Source organism: Euleptes europaea, chromosome 9 (genome assembly GCF_029931775.1).
Source record: "Euleptes europaea isolate rEulEur1 chromosome 9, rEulEur1.hap1, whole genome shotgun sequence".
NCBI classification, from domain to species: domain Eukaryota; kingdom Metazoa; phylum Chordata; class Lepidosauria; order Squamata; family Sphaerodactylidae; genus Euleptes; species Euleptes europaea.
This window is the reverse complement of record NC_079320.1, coordinates 78,628,454-78,636,559: the sequence shown is the minus strand read 5'-3', so window position 1 is coordinate 78,636,559 and position 8,106 is coordinate 78,628,454.

Sequence of the window (8,106 nt, the reverse complement as noted above, 5' to 3'; positions counted from 1 at the left end):
CTCGCATACGTTCTCGTACCCTCAATGCCCTGTTAGTGAGACATTTTATTGAGAATAGACATAATGCTGAAGACCTTAGATTCTTTGTCCTATGGGTATATCGGGGCCATCAGTACAACAGGAACAACGTACAAAAAATATTACTCCAAAAAGAGGCAATGTTCATACAATTATTTAACACTGTCAGGTTTGTGAATGTTGATTCTCTGAACTCTGGCTAAGCAGGCCAGAAGCCTGCCCGTAACCAGGCCCGTCTCAGCTCACCTCCCCTCTCACTGCCTGGCAGTGACCTTGGCTCCCATGAGCTCATCATTCAGAGCTCTCCACCAGCCTGTGTTTTGCCTATCTGCTATCCTCCTCACTCCCCCCTGGGCCGGAGTGCCTTCCCCCCTTCCCGTTCCCGGCACTGAGAGCCGTCAGGAAGACTCCCCTCGCCCCACAGTCTCTCAGGGAAACCTGCGATGGACGGCCTCCTCCAGCAGGCCTCTGCTCCCGAGGCCATCCAAGACCAAGGAGAATCCAGCCAGGAACTCAAGCGAAACCCAAGCAGCTCCCCCACCGGGCGACCATCAGGGCAGCTTCCCGACTGCTCAGGTTTCGGCTCCTCAGTCTTCTGCCCATCGGACGGCTTTGTTTCGTCGGGCACTGTAGGGGTCTCTCCATTCCCCGCCATAGCGATCCTGGTTGTGAGAGGAGGACGGAGAGTAGAGGATTAGCAGCTTAATGTCAGATTCAGCAATGCACCCTTAGTAATCCATAAAGTCACTCATCAGCCAGTCTGAGCAGAAGCAGTGAATCTTTATTGGGGATCTTCACAGGTACATTCAGGATCAGGTAACCACAGGCGCAAAGCTGCTAATGAGAAAACTAGGCAACAAGCAAACCTAAAAAACCCAACACCTTGCTAGCACACTCTCCAGCTGCAGAGATAAGCAACCATGGGAACGGGAAGGGGGGAAGGCACTCTGGCCCAGGGGGGAGTGAGGAGGATAGCAGATAGGCAAAACACAGGCTGGTGGAGAGCTCTGAACGATGAGCTCATGGGAGCCAAGGTCACTGCCAGGCAGTGAGAGGGGAGGTGAGCTGAGACGGGCCTGGTTACGGGCAGGCTTCTGGCCTGCTTAGCCAGAGTTCAGAGAACCAACATTCACAAACCTGGCAAACACCTTAAGTCCCAACAGACTGAATACTGAACTTGATTTATCTTGCGTCATATAAGGTTAACTTCTATCTTTTGCCATGTTTCTTTAAAACTTTGTTACTATGATACAGCATTTATTTTCATGGGGGAAAATCTCACATGTGTGACTATTTAGCAGAGCACTAAGTAACTTTCGCCATTACAAGCTTTGATCTGCAAGTTGAACCAGCCCTGAGAGGCAGAGTCAAAACGACAAGCCCTTAAGGGCAATTAGGAGCCATTTGTGCTGTAGATACGTATGTAGTCTATTACTATTTTGTATCATGTGTTTGCTTGCTACCACAGTTTTTTAGTATAGTTTTTTTTTACTTAAGTTAGAATAAAACAAATTGCATGATTTAAACATGTTTTCTGCCAGGCTGATGAAGCCCCTAGCAGCGAAAACATGCAAAACAATCCAGAAGGCGTTCCCATTTTCCTTTTTGGCTGTGAAGACTTCTTGAGAAGCTAATTCAATTCCACATCTAGCCTTACAGGCAATAAGAATGATACTGTAATTGATGCACTACTGAAGAACTTTGCAACTATGTCATGTGCAAATAAGAAAACATAACTTTTTTGATGTATATTGAGAGATTATCTTCTATGTTTGTATTGTTTGTACTAATTGTTTTGTAACACTCTGGGTGGTAATTCCCCTAACAACATCCTGCACCAGGGACCCTCATACTTGGCCTAGTTCCTAAAGGGAGAAAACTGAACCCAGAATACTTATTTCGGCGGTGGCCTGGACATTCAAGAGCTGTCCTCGCCTGTCAAACATTGAACTAGTAGAAAGTCTGTGCCCAGTTTCCTCCTGAAGGCTATCTTTATTACAAATCTTGAAATAACTATTTTCCATAGTGAATGAATTACAGCTACCTTTTTTTAAAGTGTGTTTCTGCAGGTGTTTCTAACCACTGAAAGTCTTAGATTATCTGAGGCAATTACCGTTGTAAACAGACATGAATCTGGCACCGTGCCAGAGGAACAATAACAGTTTATGCGATCTCCTTAGTTCAAGGATTGTTCATCCTCCATCTAAGTTTACAGTAAAACGCATGGCACGAAATCTATCCAAATTGTTCAGCTTTAGATGTAACAATAAATAACAAACAACAAAACTAACCAGAGGAACTTCCGGTGACTGAACTGGTCCCGGCGCCAGTCTTCTAGGAGAGCTCCTAGGAGAATCCAAGATACGCTTTAAATTGGAGTGCTTTTAGCACACCAACCCGGTCCTAAATAGTGGACTGGGATGCAGGAATTCCTCTGCAGCCAGAAGATAGCAGTGTGACTCCCATGCTCTCCGAGGGAATTTTTTTAAGTCCCCCGGAGGTGTGGATGCAGTCCTGCTTTGGCACTGAGGGGAGAAGGCATCGCCGCAAGCGTTTTCTTGGCTCCAGCACCTATTACCATCTTAAGAAACATTTAAAGGAAAAATACCTCACTCTCTGAAGTCTAAGTGAGTACAAGAATTCTTTTGATCTTACCGGATATAGAAAATTAACCGGGCTGAAAGTAACTACTGGGAACTCTGCATGCCTCCCCTCCATCGTATAAAGCCTTTTTTGTTAAGATAAATCATCAGATAAAGTGGCAAGGACTTTATCAAATAGATCTGTGGGTAGACAAAACAATCGAACTTCCTGATTGATGTGAAAGGGACCAATCAGCTTCTGTGACGTTTGAGGGGAAAGGAGAATTAAAACCCTCCCTTTTCTCGGTTACGCTACCTTTTCCCGGCTGGGGAAGGTCTTCCATCCACGTCCTCAAGTTTCGTTTTCAAGGACCGGAAGACATCTAGGAATTGCCGTGACTTGCAGAAGCATGTTTGCCGATTGAGGGGAGAAGGGAAGTGAAAGAAGCGTGCAGGACCGAAAGGCGTCCCCTCGGTGCATCATCTAAAGGCGTCTCTTTGAAAAACTACAAAATGGGACGTCGGAAAGTCCGTGGCTATACTGTTTCCTGTCAACTTCCTACTTCCTGTCTACTGCCGATCTAGAGCGTCTGCAAAAAAAACTTGTTGGTTTTTTCAGAAAATTTTCAAACCTCAATTTCTACTTCAAACTAAGGACTTCTTGGAAAAAATTCTTAGTGATTATGTTTAACAAAGCCTATTAATCTACCCACACTCATTAAAATCTTTGATTTTGGACCTGCCAAAACCGCTGTTGAGAAGGGCATTCTGGCAAGAATCTGCCATGGAAAAGTTAATTCAGGATATGTTCAATCTACAAAATGAGACAACTGCAAGGTTCCACGAACAACTGATAAACCAACAAAAGCAGATGTCAGCACTGCTGGAGCAGATGATGACCAAATTTAATATCTCCACCCTGCCAGCAACCCAAAACAGGAATGAATTCACAGAAGATGCTGCAGATGTATTCCCAAATACTGCAATACTAGAGAGTTCTCTTGCTGAGGAAGAAGAGAAAGAACACACAACAGACCAAACTCCAATAGCCTTGCCGATACCAATGGAGCAGAATGTAAGTGATTTCTTCAATTTGCTTGATGAATGGTTCAATACTTACTTGGACAGGAAAACTCGACTTGTTGGGATCTTCCTCTTAGAACTGGATGCAGAAAACATTGCAACTAAGATACGCCTTGACAACTACTCATTTGTGGAAGAGAGCTTATTAACAACTTTTAAGGACCATCTTTGGTGTTTAACGAAAATGATGAAAAGAAGGAGGCGTTAGAAAATCCGGATGAAGGGACTAGTTTAACTGGCTTTGGTGTCTTATGTGAAGATTAATAAATGGAATTGGTTAAAAGGACAGGCTTTATGGATATGGATTGTATTTGATAATAAATTTACTAGCAATATTTCACTGAATTGGTGTTAGGGAGGAAGGGAGAAGTTAAAATAATTTAAAATTCTTAATGGAAATAATTAATGCTACTTTGTTCTACTAATCCTTTTATTATTGTTGTCCTTTTTACCCTTTTTTCTTTCTTTCTGTTTTCTTTTTTGTTATAGTAAGGGATAGATAAATAATGGAAATAAATATTAGAGTTAGAAATTCTATGCAAAAGAATATACAAATATATTTTGAGATGGAGGAGGGTGTAGGGGAAGTTAACCTATGATTGGATGTAACAATCTTGGCAAATGTTTTCTATCTATTGTGATGTTTATTGTTTATTGTTTTTATTTGCTGAACTATGTGTTTAATAGTTTAGAAAAATAAAAAAAATGCATATAAACCCCCCCCTCCAAAAAAAAACTAACCATTCGCTATTAGCCCAGGAAATAGAGTGCAGCCATCACAATTTTCTGAAGAAAGAAAAAAGGGAACATACACTTTGCAAATAATAGTTTAAATGGACTCAAGTTGAGAAAGCAAGCAATAATACCATTGGGCAAAAAATGAGGAAATGGTTTATTTAAATATCCAGTTTTGCTCAAAGTGGAACATCTATTCTAGGTGTAGGTTCCACAGGGTAGATTTTCCTATTATGAAATCGATAATTTTCACTGAGTTTCAGTGTCGATGAGGCATCTATCCTATGCTCCCATTATTTACCACATACAATCCCTATTTTTTGCTGTCTGTCTCTCGTAAATCACCGGATTTACTTTTCTCCCATTTTGTCTTTTAGAGTCTTTGTCTTTTTAAAAATATTGCTGATTGTTTGCAGAGTAATGTACACAGCAAAGGTGCACAACCGGATTAAAGTGTAGCTAAAGCTTTATTCAGGAACTAACATACTTGAGGTCGACTCCGCCTTCCATCCTTCCGAGGTCGGTCAAATGAGTACCCAGCTTGCTGGGGGTAAAGGGAAGAGGACTGGGGAAGGCACTGGCAAACCACCCCGCAAACATAGTCTGCCTAGGAAACGTCGGGATGTGCCACCACCCCATGGGTCAGGAATGACCCGGTGCTTGCACAGGGGACCGTAACTTTACTTAACATACTTGATAGTGAAGAAGAGAGACATAGATAGTATCCAGAGACAGTTTGTTCTTGTGTTTGGTTTCTCCCTCTCTCTTTGTTGGACTTTATGTACTGGCCCCCATTATCTGTCCCTCCAGGGTTCTAGTCCTGTATTTAGACAACTCAACACTCCTGCATATGTCCGGACTTTTCTCTAAGGACAAATCAGCTTCCCTCTGCTCTCTCTCTTGTACTCATGTGTCCTGAATTCCACCCACTATCCTGTCTCTTATCAGTCATCACCAGTGAGTCATTATTTGCTCCAAAGCTGCAGCTGGCTGCTGGCATTTTCAAATTTGTGCCGTCCTCAACAATGCCTTCCCCCATTGCTTGATTCCAGGTTTTTAAAAATTGTACCTTTCTACTGTTTCATTCTTGGGGTTGCCAACTGCCAGGTAGTAGCAGGAGATCTGCTAATTCAACTGATCTCCAGCCGATGTAGATCAGATCACCTGGAGAAAAATGGCCACGTTGGCAATTGAACTCTATGGCATTGAAGTCCCTCCCCTCCCCAAACCCCGCCTTCTTCAGGCTCCGCCCCCCCCCAAATCTCACGCCGGTTGCGAAGAGGGACCTGGCAGCCTTATTCATTCTTTCCGGGGTTGCGATGGGCATCAAAACAGGCCAATATTGTATTCAGACTATGCTGTACTTGGGGAATGTTTGCACACAATGTCTCAACTATTTCCCTCTCTTTTTCTCCAGTTAAGTGTGAAAACCGTTTCACTTGCATGGGTGCCCCTTATCTGCCATTGCAATGGCCACATACAAATTAAACTCCTCTGATCTTCCATGCCTGGGCTAAGTTCAAGGCTTGGAGTTCAACATTCCCAGTGGTTTCAGACCCTCCATTTCCCCTCTCTCTCTTTCCCCCATTTTTCTCCCCTTTTTTAATTTTCAGTTCTACTAACTGATTGTTGATGGCCTTGTATCTAGGATTCAGTCACCACTGCCACCATGTTTCAAAGTGTGTTATTTCTAGGGTCGACAGGTCGCTTGGATTGGCCCGCCAATCCATGGGCCAGCTCAGGAGCAGGGATCATGCGCGTGGCCACACTGACACAATTACATCACTTCCTGTTTACACCCGGAAGCGCCACATTGCGACGGGCCGTAAAGCGGCCCGTCGCAATGTGGCGCTTCCGGGTGTAAACCGGAAATGCTGTAATCACATCAGCACAGCTGTGCACACATGATCCCCGCCTCGGCTCTGCCCAAAAAACCTCCTGCCAGAAGAGAGGGGGGACCTGTCTTGGTCATTTTCTGGGCATGTAGTGGGGGGATCACTGGGGGTGTGCGGGTAGTTGTAAATTTCCTGCATTGTGCAGGGGGTTGGACTAGATGACCCTGGTGGTCCCTTCCAACTCTATGATTCTATGATTCTAGTTATTTCTGTATATTCAAAGACTCAGTCTGTTAACAAACTTTAAACTTCGTGATAACTATTTTACAGGGCTCACTCAGCCTTGGCTTTCTCTCCTTCTCCTCAGACACCAGCTGATGATACACTTACCTGGTCCCTGGCTTCTCCCAGGAACTACAATATAATCAGTTTTTCCCATATTGCTACACTCGTAACAAGCTCTGTAACTAAAACTCTTCCTGTTAGGTAGTGCTGGTTTTAATATGAAGTGAAACAAAGAGGAGGTTCTCGGCTTGTGTAACAAAATTAGGGCCGACCATTGTGGCTTGGGAAATTCTTGTAGATTTGGAAGCAGTACCTTCCCAAGGGAAGGGAAAATTTCTCTATAGTCTCTATAGTATACCACACAGTCGGCCCTCCAAAGCTGCCATTTTCTCCAAGAAAACTGCAGGAAAACTCCAAGCCCCCCATCCTGAGTTTGGGAGCCCTAATCGAAATACATTCCTAGTCCTCAGCCTAGTGTCTGGAAAATGGAATGGGGGACCAGTAGGGTTGCCAGTGGGGAATGGGGAAGGTAGGGTTGCCAGATCCAGGTTGGGAAACTCCTTGAGATTTGGGGATGGAGCCTGTGGAAAACAGGGACCTCAGTGGGGTACAATGCCACAGATTCTTCCCTCCAAAGCAACCATTTCCTCCAGGGAAACTGATCTCTGTAGTCTGGAGATGAGCTGTACTTCCAGGGGATTCCCAGGTCCCACCTGGAGGCTGGCAACCCTAAACCCCAGGGCTGGTTCTCTAATTATGCCAATTTAGGAGGTTATCTCAGGTGGTGGATTTTGGGTATTTGCAGCAACATCTTATCTGCCCATCTGCCAGCCTCCAGTCTTCCCAACACCCTCCTTGCTTTGCCTCTTCCTAGGAGGTGGAGCAGTTAATCATCCTCACACACCACACCACCACTGGCTTTGTTAAAAACAGCAGGGTTCCTGGGAAGAGACAGGAGAGAGCCAGCATGGTGTAGTAAACAGCGGTGGTTAGGAGCAGTGGACTCTAATCTGGAGAACCAGGTTTGATTCCCCATTCCTCCACATGAGTGGCAGACTCTAATCTGGTGAACTGGGTTGGTTTCCCCACTCCTCCACATGAAGTCTGCTGGGTAACCTTGGGCTAGTCACAGCTCTCTTAGGTGTGAAACCTGGACAATGTAGAAAGCTGACAGGAAGAAAGTAGATTCATTGAAACGTGGTGTTGGAGGAGAGTTTTACGGATACTGTGGACCACCAAAAAGACAAGTGGGTTGTAGATCAAATCAGGCCTGAACTCTCCCTAGAAGCTAAAATGACTAAACTGAGGTTATCGTAATTTGGTCACATTATGAGAAGACAAGAGTCACTAGAAAAGACAATCATGCTAGGAAAAGAAGACAGCAGGAAAAGAGGAAGACCCAAGATGGATTGACTCAATTAAGGGAAGCCACAGCTCTCAGTTTGCAAGGCCTGAGTAAGGCTGTTAATGACAGGATGCTTTGGAAGTCATTTGGACGGTTGCCATGAGTTGGAAGTGACTCAACAGAACTTAGCATGCACACAGCTACGGTCTTTTCTAGAGCAAGG